The sequence below is a fragment of the Erythrolamprus reginae genome, chromosome 3 (genome assembly GCF_031021105.1).
Source record: "Erythrolamprus reginae isolate rEryReg1 chromosome 3, rEryReg1.hap1, whole genome shotgun sequence".
NCBI classification, from domain to species: Eukaryota; Metazoa; Chordata; class Lepidosauria; order Squamata; family Dipsadidae; genus Erythrolamprus; species Erythrolamprus reginae.
The window spans coordinates 161,053,698-161,072,625 of NC_091952.1; the positions used below are offsets into that span (position 1 = coordinate 161,053,698).

General features: G+C 36.7%; 1 protein-coding gene across 2 annotated transcripts in view; it reads right to left on the bottom strand.

Annotated features, from left to right (window-relative positions):
• Positions 1-18,928, bottom strand: part of CDH12 (cadherin 12) — an 896,151-nt gene that overhangs the window by 476,974 nt on the left and 400,249 nt on the right. For both annotated transcript variants that reach the window (XM_070747115.1, XM_070747113.1), the window contains one exon: positions 10,167-10,249. The gene's annotated coding sequence lies outside the window, so the exon portion shown is untranslated. The remainder of the gene's footprint in view (positions 1-10,166; positions 10,250-18,928) is intronic.

The following is an 18,928-nucleotide window of genomic DNA, read 5'->3' on the forward strand; positions in this document are numbered from 1 at the left end:
CCTATCTCATTTCTGTATATATCACACTGTTGTGATTCCGTCTGAGGCTCCTCAGGGAACGGCTGAACCTCTGCCAGCTCCATGCTCAGAGGGGGAGGATGAGGAACAGGAGGAGGAGGAGGAGGCCCAGGCAGACGGGGAGGAGGAATATCAGGCCGAGGGAGAGGGAGAACAGCCTGAGTCCCCCGGGGTGGAGCTCTCCCCAGCAAGCAGCCTGGAGTCCTTAGATGAAAATGCACAAGCCATCATCGATCTCAGGCAGAGAAGAGCAGCACAACGAAGGGGACAATTAGCCAGGTATTTCCAGCCCTAAATAGGCAACAGCTGGGTTTGGGTGTGGTTCTCCCCAGAAAGGCTGAAAAGGCAGACCCACCCTTCCTGTATTGTGGAGTATTATCTTTGGGAGTCCTGGGACCTGGCTGTGATCTTTGGCGTCTCTGATTCTGGCTTGTGGCCTTGAAGGCTGAAACCTTGGGGGGAAAGGCGTGGGTCTTATTCTCTACAGTGATGTGGGTGCCAGCAAGAAGTCTGCTGTATTGTCTGGCCGTCAGGACTCTGCTGTGAAGCCTCATAGCCTGCCTGTTGGGAAGAACAGGTTTTTCTCTGTGTTTATTTTTCAAACTATAAAGTGCTTTTGCTTTTACCAGCATGTCTGGCTGTTTTTTCCAGTTGGTGTTGAAGTCTGGGGGCACCCAGACAGAATATCACACAAGGTCATTTCCACCTATTTTTACACAACAGCAAACGGCCAAAAAAGTTGCATGCACGTGGAGATGAAGTTACAGGAATCCAACAAGATTCAAAAGAAAAGCAATCAAAGAGTAAACATAAACATATTGATTGTGTATTTTCCCCCCTCTGCTTCTGGGTCTCATGCATATCCCGGAGGATCTATGAGTTAAAGTCGGTTGGTAAATAAACATTCCTTTTGACAAGCCAGTTGTGAAACGCAGCCCCAACACATTGATGCAAAAAGTTATGTTTATTTATCAGTACTGATTTTCTCCAATGAAATTGAGATTAATATGTAGGCTGGCATTGATAAACTTGTGAGGCTACAACACTATAGATTTATTTCCGCCAGGATATCCAAAGCCATAATAAATTCAACAACAGGAAATCATTTTGCCAGAAATATGAATTCCATTACAAAAACAATTTAATATCTCTTTTAATTCCACTATTTTAGACCATTTTTTCCTTTCATATTTTTAGAACCCTTTTTACCTGACAAAGAGAAACAGATGCTCATATTTGAAAAAAATATGTCTCCCACTGTTAAAAAAAGATCTACAGTGTCAAAAATAACATGCAAGCTTCTTAAATTTGCAAACAAATATTTAAACATAATGAATTATATTTATCTAGCTAGAATAAAAGTGTTGTCTTATTTAGACTTATTCTAGAAAATATAAATTCACTAGCACTGAAGGACATTATGATTTTATGTCCAATTTAATTTAGGAAACAACTTTTATGCATGTGTTTCCTTTCAAATTTAAATTAAATAGAACAGGGAGAACGTCATGTTGCTATTATTTATTGAACCATCAGAATGAATTATACCAATAGGTCATAATATAGTTTGGTTGATGAATTTATCGTCTCCTTTATTAATATTAATAAAAGATTTTAAAAAACCTTTCTGCTCCATTATTTATTAGTTATACAAATTCGGTTTATTTATTTATTAGTTGGATTTCTAGGTCGCCCTTCTCCATAGATTAAGGGCGGCTTACAAAACAGAATGAATACAAAATAGAATGACATAATATATTGGACATATCAATGAAAAATAGTCATTGGCCTCATTTGAGATGGTGATGAGTCTGTAACCAATGGGAGGTTGAACAATTAGTTGTTCAATACTTAGTAATATTCAACTACAAAAAGGAATACAAATGGTAAAATAGTATAGTGCAGTACAATATTATCATTTCCCTTTATTATATTTTATTTTGTGCACATTTCACTAAGAAGCACTCTAATTATCTGTTCAAAATGTCTTTAATTCTTACACTTTCAGTTGATAAGATTCTATGTCCTGCAACAGATAAAACCATTCTCTAATTCATCCAAAACTCTGTGCTATCAAAATAGAATAACATTCCAGTGAATCTGAATGTAAACTAGGTTGTTATTCCAAATTATGCATCAAAGTTTGAAATGGAGAATAAGTTTTCATATCAAAAGATAAACATTCTATGGGCTGCTGGAACACATTTCTTCTTGCAGGATCTGAGCCTTCTGAAAAATATGTTTTTAACATTCATGTGGATGATGAATGGAGGGGGAAGGACTGGAAAGGAACATCTCAGTTTTGCCTTAGGTAAAGGGTCTGAGGAAATGTGATTATGATGCAAAATATGGATGATGATGATTCTTAAATCTCATTTTCTCAAATCTTCCAATACAGCAACTCTATTAAATGACAATCCCAAAATAGATTTAGGAAGTAGGTGCTCATTCCTTTTTCTATACTTTATTAAGTCACTTGTTCGCTGCTAACAAGCCTTATTTTATTTTATTTTTTTCAATTCCACGGTCACCTATCATCCAAATTCCCCTATTTCAACTGGCATGTTCTCTTTTCATTCCAAATTGTATCTGACTTCTTTTTATAAATCTCCCCTACTCCAAATTCTGTCAAAAGCTGTCTGAAAAGGTCATGAATTAAAGGATATACAGTATTTCTGTACAATATCCATTGTATAAATAATAAAACATGATGCTTATTAGCAGATAACTTTATTGACTTATCAGGAAAGGAGAAAAGACAGCTGAATTAAACATTTTTTTTTAAAAAAACCAGGCTAATGGAGGAGAAGGAAAAGAAGACGAAAAAGCAACTTCTTCTTCATGGATTTATTTGGTTAATTTAAAGACACTTAACAGGTCAGGTGACCTGTTCTTTCAAATATAGTTTTGCTCCTCGTTTATCCATATTTTTCTTTTTTCAAGGACTTAAAGGTGCATACTCAGTCTGATGAAATTCTGTTGCATTAAAGCAGTCTACTGCTCCCACCAAAGGCGTTGCTTTCCTGATGTCTGATCCAGCAAGATTCTTCCTTCATATTAAATGTGATTCAGGAAATGAGGATCAATCTGGAATTGTATATCTCATACTGAACTGTAATACCCAGAATTCTTAGCTGCTATAAGGGCAATGAATACTCAGAGTTGAAATCCAACATCCTCTGTAAGGTCCAGGTTCCCAGAAATTGCATATACAGTATCTTTAACATGCAGGAAAATGTATATATATAAATTTTGGATATATAAATGGACCTTACAGAGGATGTTGGAGATATATATATATATATATATGTCACATGTTTGTTTTTGTTTTTTTGCTGAATGTGAAAATTAAGGGAGACTAGGATAGATCTATTTCGGCCTTGTTTTGGCCTCATCAGCTAGCCATACTCACTGGGACTTGAACCTGCAACCTTTGCCTTGTAAGGCAGAGAATTATCCTCTAGGCTACAGTATCCAATCCTTCAGCTCTGCACCAGGGAAGGGTTACATATTTTTGTGTCGAATCACCCTGGTGTATTGAAGGAACATCACAGCTCCTTATTTGCCTCTCGGTCCAACCCAGGGCCATTTCCAAGGCAGTTAATTTTATTGATAGCCGACAATTCTATCTGTAGGTGTCACATTTTTTTTTTTGCATATGTATGTATGTATCTTTATCAGATGTACACATTATCTTACTCCTACAAGCTTTTCAGTATGTTTGATCCAAACATTATTATTTCACTTTTTTATCATTTCTATTTTCATTTCTCTACTATCTCTCAGCCTTGTAAAATTTCACAGAGGCTGCACGTAGATATTTCTTCTTCTATTCTGTGAGGTACAGTGAACATGCCATTCAAATGTTCTGCTTTACCATTAAGTTTAATTCCTGATGCACTTTCCTTTGTTGCTTTGACGACTATTTCCCCACCCTCTCCATCCCAACCTTGAGGCGGGATATAAAAGGAGGTGGCTCAACTCAGCATTAAGGATTGTGAAGTCACAATGCTGTATTTATACTAGACAGTGCATGCTAACACGCCTGCAACTAAATACACTTCCTCTTGCTGATGTAGTCACTTGGCTGATTATTATTCTCAGCAGACACTCTATGTAGTTTCCTGCTGTTTGCATTAATCCAGAATTTGTTTAATTCTCAGCTTGATTTAGTTCTGTCTGATTTCTGAATATCTTATTCCTCTCTGTATTCAGCTTTCACATATCTCTCATCCCTTCTCTATTTTTCCTTCTCAGTTTCATAATCCACAAAAATGACACAGTACAATAAAATGGCATTACTGAGAAGATTGGGCAGCCAGACATATGCCTCAATTTTAAGATAGTTGTATCCGTTCCCTGTACCGGAAAAAAAACTAAAATCAACTGTTGGATTATGAAAAAGAAGAGAGATACTTGCTATCATCAATATTCAAATGTTATGCCTCTTTTTAGATGAATTGTTACAGGAAAATTAAGAAGGGGGACTCTAAATAATCACCTTTTGCCTGACATTTGGAACAATCTTTATTATCGTATTCAGTAAAATGAAATAATCAAGAATTCTCAAGGAAAATAAAATATAAGAAGATAAATGTCAGAAGAGCTCATCTCATCTCTATTTCCAACTATGTTTTTACATTAGAAAACACCAGAGTTACAAATAAAAATGGAAAGTTGTTTTCTGTTACTAACTGATATTCAAACCACCTTGTTTTCTTTCTGCTATATCCAGTGCGAGGAACAACATCCTACAAAAAACATTGACTTCATCTATTGCTTGAATAATACATCCCTTATATATTACAGAACTTATGAATTACATTTTACAAGCAATCTTGCTCATATTGCTGTTTTGGAATGAAATGATTCTTGCAGTGATATTTTAATTTATTTTATTTATTTATTTTAATTTATTTTATTTATTTATTTTAATTTATTTTAATTTATTTTATTTATTTATCAAGCATGTGACAAATGATGCTGATTTGTTTGGTAATTACAGGCAGGAAATTCATTCCTGGTTCTGCAGAACTCCATGTATGTGGGGGGGGAAAGCTTTAAAAATCCCCTAGGGGTTGTATTGGCAAGGGTACAGACAAACTTAGCAGTGTGAAAGATAATGAGTTTATATCATCCATAATGTTCTGTGGGCTGGCTGTATCAATTCATTCTGGTCCAGATTGCAGCTTGTTAGCTGGCATAAGTTTCAGGGAAGACATTACAGGGGTTTGGAAGGACTCAGCTAGTTGCCAATTCGTTCTGGAAAGAATTCAGAAGACTGGCTCTGACCTTTAAAGCATTCCACTGGCAACTATATCAGGGTATATCTCCTCCAGTGTTCCCAGCTATTCATTAAGATCTTAAAAGGTAAATAAGCTAAGACACAATTGTCACTGAGGATGAGGCTGAAGACAATAAGGACAAAGGCCTTTCAAACAAAGTTTTCTCAGAAGGAAGGCTCAGATAAGCAACTTAATTGGGGGTTTTGGAAGACCAATGAGAAGGTTTCTGAGTTTAGGAAAAATGGAACCACCATAACAAAAGCTGGCTGTCTTTTTTGCATAGCAATTATGTTGCTCTTTTAGATGAGTATTATGTAGCCCTTAATTCTGTCTCTTATGGCTGTAACATTTAATAATGTAAATTTCAAACTTACATCATGTTTGTCATGAAATCAAGCAAGCACAGCCTTTCCCTTCTCTCAAAATGTGACACCCCTGATAATTTTGCTGCCATAAATGATGATCTCCATAGAATGACTACAGGATGAAAACAGTACTTATCTAATCAACCGTTTGATGGAGGTCACTATTCTTATTAGCATATGAAGATAAAAAATATGGATTGTACATAGACACAAATTGAAGCTGCTAATTTAGTGGTGCAGGATTATACACTGGAAAATTCAAAGTTCTTCAGCCTAAGCAATAAAATATATGTGACATTGGGTGCACAGCTTTGTTCTTCATATTTTTATCCTGTGTTTTCCACAGCTGTATAGATGTATTGCAAATTGCAATTCCAAATTAAAATCATTGCTATTCAAATCACTCAAATGGTAACTTTGTTCATTACATGTATTCATCAAAAATTAAAAGTAATCCTAATCTTGGGTTCCCTTCATCACCCCCTTAGCAATGTTTTATAGGAAAGTATGATTGAAAAAGATTAGTCTATTTTAATTTAATTCTACTGTTCCTGGAGGTCAATTTAAGTCAAGGAGTTCTTTATAGATAGTAACTAATTTACTCCATCTGCTGAGCATATCGGAAATTTCTCATACAGTATACTTTCATACCTATCTAGAAATATCTGAGATGCTGAATACTTTTTTCCCCTTTGGAGGAAATACTAATTCAGAAATATTGCAGTTTCTAAAAATATGATGCTGAAAACACAAAAGCACAGAATATACAGCAATAACAATAATACTTAGATTTCTATATTGCTTCATAGTGTTTTTACAGCCCTCTCTAAACTATTTATGAGTCAGCATATTTCCCCCAACAATCTGGGTCCTCATTTTACCAACCTCAGAAAAATGGAAGGCGGAATCAACCAAAATTGTCAGTCAAGGTCAAACTCCTGGCAGTGGGCAAAGTTAGCTTGCAGTATTGCATTTTAACCACTGTGCCCCCAGATCTCAAGGTATGATCTTCCATTCAGTTACAGTGATTTAATGTATGTATCAGAATACTGGAAAGACCAAATTAAGGATTACCATGGAGCAAAACATGAATGTGGTTGCTAAGTGTCCGATATTGAATTGATGTCACATAATCAATTCATTCTTTTTCATTATGCCTTTGGATATTTAATAATAGCTAATTCATTTTTTCTACTTTTTTTATTTTAAATTTTGATAATTTCTTTTGTTGTGAGTAACATCTTAAAATCTGAAATATGCATTTTAAAGAACATCCAAAGATTTCTATCAATGCTTGTGCCTTTATAATATTCTAAATATCTTCTCCCCATATGAGATGCATGGATCAGATAATTTAATGATGGAATTTGCAACAGCTAAAAAAATCAAAAGGGGCTTTGATAATGTACATTTGCAGCAATGTTTCTTTTCAGATCCTACATATATTTGAAAGGAATGATAGTTACTGCCTTGCAAATTCCAAACTGACCCATATCATGCTTATATTTAGGCAATACAAATGACCATTCTCTGGAATTCTAATAAATGATAATATAAAACTAGCTTTTCAAAACTAATGTAATGTACACAATATTACACTTCACTTAATTATTTTGTTTCTCGCCCTGCCTTGTTTTTGTCCTTATTCTATCTACTCTCTCACTTAATCTTTTGCACTCAGAAACGGGGGAAATTCAAAGTTTTTCTCTACCAGTACTATGGTGGTGACTTGGTGGGCGTAGCAGGGAAAGGATACTGCAAAATCTCCATTCCATCCCATTCCAGGGGAAGAATACTGCAAAATCTCCATTCCCACCCCACTCTGGGGACAGCCAGAGGTGGTATGTGCCAGTTCTCCAAACTACTCAAAATTACTGCTGCCTGTTTCTCCAGAACTGTCAGAACCTGCTGAATTTCAGCCCTGCTTGGAAAGAAATCAAGAGTTCCATGATTCTGCCTCCCCTCTCACTCCTAAAACTCTTAGGACTTGCCCAACCAGTATTTTACACTCAGTCTAGCAGCTGGCAAAGAAATTGGTTTTCTTTTACCTCCCACAGTTTCTGGTAGCACAACTGCTTCTCTTGGGAAGTTGTTTATTTCTCTTTTCCCTTCATATCCTTGACTATCTCTCCCCTCGCCCCCAAATAGTGAAGTGTTTGGTGTCACAATGATGAACCAGATGCAATGATGAGAATGATATTGCAGTTGTAGAATCCCTATGGGGATCCGTGAAAGTTAAAAGGCAGGCTGGTGTTGGAGGAGATGTGGAATTGTGAAAGAAAAAATATCTAGCTGGTTGCCTGTTTAGAGTAACTGTGAAGAATACAGATGAGAGGCATGTGGCGGGAGAACTCCTAGTGACATTCCAAATCATACTGTTACACCATTTCTGTCCACCAAGTAAACAAAATAGCAATAAACTCTGCATAAATCTGTTTCTGGCTCAGTTGCTAAACGAAATAATTACACTCCTGCAATCTGGGAAGCTGTGATCAAAACCTTCACTGCAACCTTCTCCAAATAGTGAGGAATGACACAACCCAGAATTTATCATCTTAAGTGAGCCTTCAGATCTGGATTTTTGCAGTGAAAAATTTGGCAGCCCTAGTTTTGATCATTGACATAGCTAATGGAACACAATGAGGAGGAATAGTAAGCACTCTACAAAGCAACCAATCAAACCCCACACATCAGAATATCACATCAACATCTTACATGTTTAAAGATATTTAAGCCGCATCTTTATCTCTATGCATTTAAACAGTACACAATCTTTCCTATACATAGACATAAATATAGATACACAAGATCACTAAGAGCAGAGGACACATTTTGCTTGTAAGCATTGCCAAGTTCTAAGAATAGCATCTTCAGGTAGGGCTAGGAAAGCCGTCTATTTTTTCCACGTAATTAAAGGTTACAAATGAAAAGAATAATACACGCTACAAAAAGTCAAAACAGAAATATACAAAAGAATAGAAAAGTGTGAACAAAATTTAAATAAATGGGAAAAAAGAAAGCAATAAAGAATGAAGTAGGCTTTCCTTTCATCCCAACAAGTAACAACAGTCTTAATAGTTAACATTATATCTAATACAACACAATCTCTCTTCACTCATAGCTCATCTATTTAGGAAAAATAAAACAAAACAAAAATCCAAATGCTTTATCCCTCATCTTTTGTTAGGAAAAGTACAGAAAGGGCATTCAAAAGTAACTTTTTTTTTCTTTAGCTTCCTCTAGTATTCAATTTTCCATTTCCTCTTATCATTCTTTCAAAATAAATCAGATAAGTTGTCATTTTTCCCATGGGAAAATTTAGTCTAGTCAAAACTCTTCATTGGCATTTAAAATTAAAATTAAAAGTCTTTCTGAGCCCTTAATCCACCATTAAACTTTCTAAAGTCCATACTCAAAGCACCGCTTATTTTTCTAAGAAGCTGACTGACCTAGCAAATGCAATATAACTTGCCATTAGGAAGAATCTTTTGGAATTCACATCCAGAGTAGATGTGATTAAGATATTGTGCTTTAAAGGCTACACCAAGAACTGTGAGCAAAGATGATTCCTCCCTCGATCCCCAGCCCGTAGGCAAACCTCATAAAATGACAAATCTTGTGATTCATTCATGAGGAACAGTTGTGCAGAGTTACATGGGGCTATCTCAAAATTATCTCCTTAATCCGGAGATAATTTTGGCAGCCAGTTTCCCCCATCCCATGTGGATTGTCACACCATCCAAAACAAAAAAGACTCAGACTTTTACAAGATATGGGACAATTGGTATCAATGAACTGCAGCAAAAAATACTTATCCTTCATTTCTTAAAAGTAATAAACCACCTCATCTTCGACCGCTCTAAATAAAGGACCTATTTCCATAATGGTGAAGTCAGTAGCAGCCAATGTGTGCAAGCCTAGGCTAGATGGCTAACGGTACAACTTTCCTGAAAAAAATGTGATTCCTGGCATACTCTTAAGTTTTTGGCTGCAATATTGCATTTAGTGACTTTCACAAAATCTCTCATCTTCTCCCTCTTTCAGTCATGTGTTACCCATTACAGTCAAGCAATATGCATTGCCCTATGCCTGACACTTTTTTTCTTTTCCTCTCCCTTCCTGAGTTGCCTTTACTCTAGAATAGAACCCTCCAAAAAAGTGCTAACTATTCTTTTGTGATTATTCTATTTTGAGGTCTTAATTACTTGATTAGAACCCTGCTGCCTGAAATTGCTGACATAATCAGTTTCACAGGAACGGCTTTTGCTTCCTAGAATGCTAGTAAAGAGCTGGTGCTAGCCAGCAGTGGATTGGTCCCGGTTTGGTGAACCTCCCACCATATTCCTATTATGTGCCTTTTTGCTCTCTTCCAATGTTTTATTCTTCAATGAATGTAAATAAAAACATACATTATCTTCAGGATAATTATCCCAGGACCAGGGTGAGCATTAAAAAAGGAAGGGAATGGGAGAAAGAGTTGTAAAATCTGCTCTTTTACCTGGTTTCCTCATGAGTTGAGTTCCAGAAACTTTCCTTGATGTTTCGGCTGACGTAGCAGTTTGGGTTTATATCCTTTTGATACTGTAAAGCAAGAGAGAGAGAACGGAAGTAAGTCCATAAGCACAGCTGCAGTCATGTAAATATTCAGACTATGTCTCTTAACACTCAACTCACTTCCAAATTATGGTCAAAAAACAAGGGCTATTATTTAGATGGTGTGGGTGAACAGTGTGTATATACTATATATATATGTGTGTGTGTGTGTGTGTGTGTGTGTGTGTGTGTGTATATATATATATATATATATATATGTCACATATTTTTTTGCTGAATTTGAAAATTAAGGGAGACTAGGATAGATCTATTTTGGCCTTATTTTGGCCTCATCAGCTAGCCATACCCACTGGGACTTGAACCTGCAACCTTTGCCTTGTAAGGCAAAGAATTATCCTCTAGGCTACAGTATCCAATCCCTTCAGCTCTGCACCAGGGAAGGGTTACATATGTTTGTGTCAAATCACCCTGGTGTATTTGAAGGAACATCACAGCTCCTTATTTGCCTCTCGGCCCAACCCAGGGCCATTTCCAAGGCAGTTAATTTTATTGCTAGACGACAATTCTATCTGTATGTGTCACATATTTTTTTGCTGAATTTGAAAATTAAGGGAGACTAGGATAGATCTATTTCGGCCTTATTTTGGCCTCATCAGCTAGCCATACCCACTGGGACTTGAACCTGCAACCTTTGCCTTGTAAGGCAGCGAATTATCCTCTAGGCTACAGTATCCAATCCCTTCAGCTCTGCACCAGGGAAGGGTTACATATGTTTGTGTCAAATATATATATATATATATATATATATATATATATATATATATATATATATATATATATATATATAATGTTTTTTGCCTTACAAAGCCAAGGTTGCAAGTTCAAGTCCCAGTGAGGGTATGGCTAGCTGATTAGGCCAAAATAAGACCAAAATAGATCTATCCTAGTCTCCCTTAATTTTCTAATTCAGCAAAAACATGTGACACAGACAGAATATAGTTGTCAACTATGAATAAATTAACTGCCTTGGAAATGGCTCTGGATTGGGCCGGGAGACAAAAAAGGAGCTGTGATGTTCCTTCAATATACCAGGGTGATTCAACACAAATAACATGTAACCCTATCCTGGTACAGAACTGAAGGGATTGGATACTGTAGCCTAGAGGTTAATTCTCTGGCTTACAAGCCAAGGTTGCGAGTTCAAGTCCCAGTGAGGGTATGGTTAGCTGATGAGGCCAAAATAAGGCTGTTATGTTCTGCTGGCTTCCTGCTACACGATAGTAATACTAACTTCCCCCATGAACATTCCCCGCAAGAGCTATATGCCGTGTAACCTTACTTTCCAGATAAGCCTTATGTGTTTGTGTGTTGTGTGTGTGTGTGTGTGTGAGAGAGAGAGAGAGACAGACAGACAGACAGATAGACAGACAGACAGACAGACAGACATGAACAGGAAACATTCTATAATCATGTAAATATCACATCAAAAGATCTCTTAAAAATGGTATACAGAATATCATTACATTAAATTGTCATGTGGTTTCAATGTATAGATAAAATAATGATTGCCACTGTATAAGGCAAAAAGTGAGATCATGAACACCCCCAATTATTATAGATTTTAACAAAGTTGAGAAGTGTTTCTATAAATATGAATAACTTGTTGAAATGTCTTACAGTTTTAGCTTGTCTCTTTAGAACATTTTCACCTTTGTCTGCACAAAGTCTGTATTATGAAACCTTTCTAAATGAACCTCTTTAAATTCCATATTTTAAGAATCAGAAGGAGACAAAAAAAAGAGAGAGTACTTCTCCATAGGCAGCACAGAAGCATAGTTCACTCTTTAGGTTACTCTCAATGGAGGCGTTTTATCAATGTATCTGCATACAAATATTTTTTGAGTATGAGCAAATGAGGATGAAAGTCTCTCCAAGGTAATTTCTGCTGCCTGAGATTAATTCTATAAACCTAATGCTACTATTTGAGCAACACCTGCTTCTGTCTCTCTCTCGAGATACCCAAAGTTAAAAGAAAGAGCTTAAGTTTCTGGTACTAGCCAAGATGATGTCATATGTCATGACATAATTGTGCAAGGTTATATGAATTGTATCATTACTCAATTTGTGTCATTTGAGAGATGACATTGTAATACAAATGTTCTTGTCGCCTTGTGGAAGCCCTTGATAAGCTGCCAATGGGCGGTAGTTGTTTTGCTATTTTATCTATTTTTCTCCTTCATTTCTGCCCACCGGAAAAGCCATCATGAAATTAAAAATTGGTCTCTTGTGATATATTCTTGATTTAATGGAACATTTGGCAGGGGGTTCTTTTCTTCAATTATTGTGCAGTCAATTAATACTATTTAAACATATTTGAAATGGCACACCAAACAGAAAGCAAACAAAGCATAACATACATTTGTACAAGTTGTGGGTTTAACAAAAGGAGAGATTGAGTTTTGGTGTTTTGCTTGAAAATCATGCTACTTCAATCTTGCTGATTTCACAGACTCAAAAATAGCTTTCCATATTTTCTAGATCACATCTACTATTCCAGTCCATCATCTGTAGTATAACTGCAGCTATTTCAATCTTTATAGAAATTACTTGGCAGAAAGGATTGTCTCTTTCTCTCCAGGAAACTTGTTATTTTCCCAGGTAACAATTCTACTGCTGAAGCTAAATAACTCTTGCTATATAAACTCCCTGGATGGAAGGCATATGCATTTTTTAAAGCATCTAGAGAAAGAACAGGGTAATTTTGTACACTATTGTGAATATTAATAGTGAATGTATTCTTTCAGTATATAACAAGAACAACCTTGAAAATATAAGAGGAAGAATCAGGAGATTTCTGGGAACTCAAATTGTTCTAGGAATGCAAAACAAAAAATAATGCACTTAAAAATAACATCCTAAACCAGGGGTAGGCAAAGATGACATGTGGACTTCAACTCCAGGATCTCAAGAATTCTGGGAATTGAAGTCCATAAGTCACAGAAGAGCCAACTTTGTCTACTCCTGTACTAATGGAGGATAGAAGATTTCTAAGACAACACAGTAAGGACAGGACATGTTTAGGATAAGGTGACCAGACATCCCGCTCTCAGCAGGACAGCCACGATTTTTAACTATTTGTCCCACGTCCTGCTGCATTTAAAAAAGTCCTGATTTTTTGAAACAATCTCCTTTACTTTTGATGCACATAATTGGGCTGTATGACTGTTACCCGTTGCAAAGTTTCTTTCGTCCAGATACTACAAAGATACTTTCTTGACCCCACTGCTGCTTTGGCAACTTGAACTAGCTGCCCTGACACCAAGAGAGAGCGGCCTCACAAGGAACTAGTGCCCCTTGGGCACCTAGCATTCTAGGAATTGTAGTTTGAATGTCCTGAGGCACCGATTGTTTTGAGTTGATAAGAAACTACAGCTACCAGAATGCTCTGCAATGGGCTGTAATAGAAAAATTCAGGCTGTGTCTGTTTCTTAAAGGCGTAGGTGCTTAATTTTAGCTCTGCATGTTTTTTCCCAGTCAGAGTCCTTATAATTATGTTGGATCACAACAAACTGTCCCAAAAGCTGAACGTGGTGACTGGGATTTTATCTCTGCCTATTTGGGACACACTGGGTAGGAGAAGATTGAAATACACAATAACATCATGAATAGGCCCGAAAGACAAATAAAAGATGCTATTTTGTTTTAAAACTTTATCTGGGAAATGGGTGGGATGGGTGATGGGAGATTTCAGAGTGTTACATATACTTTTCCAACAATTGTTGGATTTTCAATAAGACAAAGTAGGAAACTTAGAATCTTACAAGCAAGACAGTTTAAGAAACGAAGTCCACTAGTCTGGGAATCCAAACTCCTAAAGCACCCCAGACAATTGGCCTTTGCTTAAATACACCCAATGAAGAGCAGAACATCATGTCTTTTGTAATTGTTGAAGTGGACACAATTGGAATGATGTTATTGTAACTACAGCGCAGGTACCAAAACATCTATTTATCAACCACTAGCCCTAAACCTATTTGGTTGTGAGATCATGAAAGATGAAATAAATGGCCATTTATTTAAACTCTCTGGAGAGCAAAAAAGGAACAAAAGCAGGGGTGAAATCCAACAAATTCTGACAGATTCTGTAGAACTGCTAGGGAAAATTTTGAATAGTTCAGAGAATCCCCAAATATATCTTTTGTCTGGCCCCAGAATAAGGTGGGAATGAGGATTTTGAAGTATCCTTCTCCTGCCACGCCCACCAAGCCACTCCATGCCCTCCAAGCCATGCCCACAATACAGATAGTAAAAAAAAACAAACGGATTTCATCACTGAACAAAAGCACTCTTTTTAGGTAAATTATTTATTTATTTATTTATTTCATAGACCGAATTTTTAATCAAGAACCCCTTCCCCCCCAATCAATGATGTCCCACTTTACCAATGTTAAAATCTGGTCACCTTAGTTTAGGAAAACTGAGCTAATTATTCTTCTAGCCAATTTTGAATAGAATTTAAGAAAGTTTGGTTTGGGGGGGAGGTAAGGGTGGGTTGAGAAATTTTGAGTAAGAATTTTCCCTACCAGTAAAGTAGCAAAAATTACTATCCTCTATCTTTATCACACACACATATATATGTTACAGATAAACGTTAATAAAAACTACAGAAATAAATAGCACAGAAAGGAGTGCAGAAAAGAAAAAGAAAAGAAAAAGGAATAATATAAAAGAATGTATGGGAAATAAAGTTGAAATAAAAGTATTACCAAGAGAGAGAAAGAAAGAAATGCAAATATTCTCTTTATCACGTATCACAACTTTTATCTATACACACATCCATAAAACCTCATTATTCAGTTCTATTCATTAAAAAAAATCCATTAAGAGTTACCAAGAAGTAATAAGAGTTATTTTTATTTTATGATATCTATATTCCCTTCCTTTATACACTACTTATTTTCCAATTCTATGTACCTCCAAACTCTCATTGTGTGTGTGTGTGTATGGGGGATACTGACTGTAACTTTAATATGATTTGAAGGGCCACAGTGTCATCACTTTTAATTATAAAATTTTTACCTTGTACTACTTATACTAAATTGTTCAGTACACTGGAACCAATTACGTAGATAAATGGTGGTCTCTTCCTCATTGAATATTTCTTTCCCAAATAATTCATTTATCTGTGAAAATTTTATTTGTATTCCTGCATGAACATGAATGATCCCTTTTATTTGTATAAATTATGGAACTCGTGACCAACTTGTTTAAGTCAATAAATGTCACCTTTAGCCTGTAATGAATCAGGAATTCATTTTTTGTATATAACATCAAAACACAGTTGAGCAAAGACCTTTAAGGCCAAAGACATCAATGGTATTTCACAATAATTTGCATTCTATTTGGATATATATTATGTATTGCACATCCTAAAAGAGTAATTGGAAAAACTTATAATTCCTGTCACAAGACTGTAGTGTCATCTCCTCACCAATTTTGTCTAATGATGTCAATATTATTTACCGACACAACACCATTCTTGTAAATTATGAGTGCAACCTAGTTGCTCTACCAGATAGCAAAAATAGACAGAGAAAGGTCAAACAATTTGTTGAACATCTTTCAGAACATCTCAACACAATTATTAGGCATAATTTTTAACTTCCTGTTCACATTCTGTAATGTATCCTATTACTGCATTATTCCATATTGGTTAAATTTTAGCAGTGTGCTTTGGTTACTAAATTTCACCTAATACAATACATCATTATTGATTCTATTCAATCTTCTTTGAATCATTTCCCCTCTCCTGCCTGTACTGAAGAGATTATAAAGCCACAGAATGTATTGGTGTAACTAAAGGAGATTATATTTTGGCAATTAAAGGCTATATAGTAATTTCTCACAGCAGTTCCTTAATGTTTTCTCCATTCACCTTCCTACATCAGAAAGAGGAAATAGAACAGAGCGTAAATGAATAAAAATTGATGTATTAATCAAAACAATAATGGATGAGTAGGAAGGAAGACATAAAAAAAGAAGAATAAATTGAGGAAATAGTATTGTATCTTCACGAGATTAAAACTACCTGTCTCATTATTTAGTTGCAGGGCTCTGTAAAATTAAATTTCTAATACATCGGTCATTCTTAAAAGCTTTTTCCAAGCATTTACCTAAATAAGTAAATAGAACTGAAAATGGAGCATGGCCTGAAGCCTTTCCCTAATTTGTTGCACCTTGGGACTGAAGCAAAAGTGAATCCCAGGGCTGAAGAAAACTGGATCTCAGATAGTGGTGGCAATTACGCTTGCATTCAAATGAGCGCTAACAAAGGTCATCTTTGGAAGTGTTGTTCAAAATATCAAGGATACAGAAAGATAAAGGTGGGTTCCGTTCTCTGTTCATTCTGGAGCTTGCATACATTCATGTAAATGCCTGAATGGGGCTGCTGTAATCAGAAGAAATAACCAGAACAAATATACACAAATATGGCTGTCTTGGCTTTCAGTGGCCTGAATTAAAGAAGGAGAGGGTTGCCTAATTAGACATGATTCCAATTATTCACAAACTGTGTGTGAATGTATGACTGGACAAACCAGCCTACTTTGGTTCCCCTATAATGATAGACTGTGTTCCCTCCCCAAAATAAATGCCTTGCCATGCGCTTTTGAAATATATTGTATATTTAAAGTTTGTATGCTTTGAGTGTTTAGTGAAGTCACCAGCTGGGCAGAGTAGCATTTTGGAAATATAAAACTGGTAAATTAGAAAATGTCTGGTTTTTATAGTAGCCCAGGCAATACCAATATTATCATTACGTATGGCTCATGCAAAGAAGGTTTGAAATTTCAGTTTTGAGAGGACTTTGATTTTTTCCTATGGTGGTGTGAATATTCTGCTAGTTGTGATTAAAGAAAGAAATAGGAGACAGAGAGTGTAGTCATGTTCATACTACTGTATGGCATTATTTGAATAGTAAATTTTGTATTATGTTGTACTTGCCCAGTGATGTCAAACCTATGGCACACTTACCACACAGTGGCACACGGAACCATATCACAGGGCACATGAGGCGTTGCTTTATGTCAGCTCCAGCGCATATACGCATGCTGGCCAACTGATTTTCAGCCTTGGGTTAGGCCATTCCACCCTTTGGAGCTCTGGAGTGAGAAAAATTGGTCCAACAGGCAAACCAGAAGTTCGGAAAAATGGACTTCTGGTTTGCCCATTGTGTTGTTTTTTGCACTCTGGAGGCTTCAGGGAAGCTTCCTGAAGCTCTGGAGTGCGAAAAACGGCCCCGTAGGCAAACTGGAACTTACAAAAAAAAAAAGATTTCCGGTTTGCCCATTATGCTGTTTTTCACACTCTGTGGTTTCATTGAAGCCTGTGCACATGTGCAATGGGCACAGCAGGGGGCACACATGTGTGGCGGGGGAGGAAATGGGTGTGAGCATGTGCACGCATGCTAGTGCCTGCGCACATTCCCTTTTGGCATGTGAATAAAAAAAAAGGTTTGCCATCACTATATTAGCCTAATGATTAAAAAAAATGCAAAAAGCCTTATGGCTTTGGTTTAGCATACTCTGCACCCAGCAGATTAGGGATTACATGCATATACCTGGGCATGTGCACACATGAGAAATCACACCTCTTTTATTTGATTTATACAATTTATATGAACACTTATCTTATTTGAGTGACTCTAAGCAGGAAATAGACCAAACCCAACATAATATAAATTAAACACCCAGAATAAACATTTGATGTTAAGACTGGAACCAAAGAAATCAATTGATAATACTGGACTGTATATAATTTACCAGTTCCACCGCCTAAGATAACAGTCAAGTCATTTATGCCTTGTGAAAGACTAGCAAAGTTGGAACCTTTGCATAGGGTAGATGCTACAATACAGAATATGCAACTCCTTGTACCACAAGATAGCATCATCAGATTGAAGAGACCTGAAACATGATACATTTGCCAGTTCTGGTGGGGCATGCGGTAACAATCAGAGATAAGTGTTGATACAAATAACTTGACTCTGTGCTATTTAGAGATTCATAGATGAAAACTAGAAATTTAAATTGTATGTAGAAGCTCACTGAGACTCAGCTCAAGGAGCAGAGATGTTACAGTACATGAGAGTATTATTAAAAGTCCAAAATATTTAACCTCTTGAGTCTTGGTTAATGTATCAAGTTAGAAAATAGGAGACTGAGTTCTAGTCCCATGTTGTTCCTTGAATGCATTTGGGTCAATATCAAAGGTGACGTGGATGGATGGAAAGCTGAAACCGGGCTGTTTCAGCTTTCCATTCCTTCACGTCCCTTCGCCGCTAAATCGTGTGGCAGCAAACATGCTTTGGGGATTTGGCTGGGGGGGAGAAGAAGTAGGACCTTCCTAACTCCCTGCCCCCCAGCCAAACCCCCAAAGCATGTTTGCTGCCACATGATTTAGCGGCGAAGTGACGTGGATGGATGGAAAGCTGAAACCGGGCTGTTTCAGCTTTCCATCCCTTCACGTCCCTTCGCCGCTAAATCGTGTGGCAGCAAACATGCTTTGGGGATTTGGCTGGGGGGGAGAAGTAGGACCTTCCTAACTCCCTCCCCCCAGCCAAACCCCCAAAGCATGTTTGCTGCCACACGATTTAGCGGCGAAGTGACGTGAAGGGATGGAAAGCTGAAACCGCCCGGTTTCAGCTCC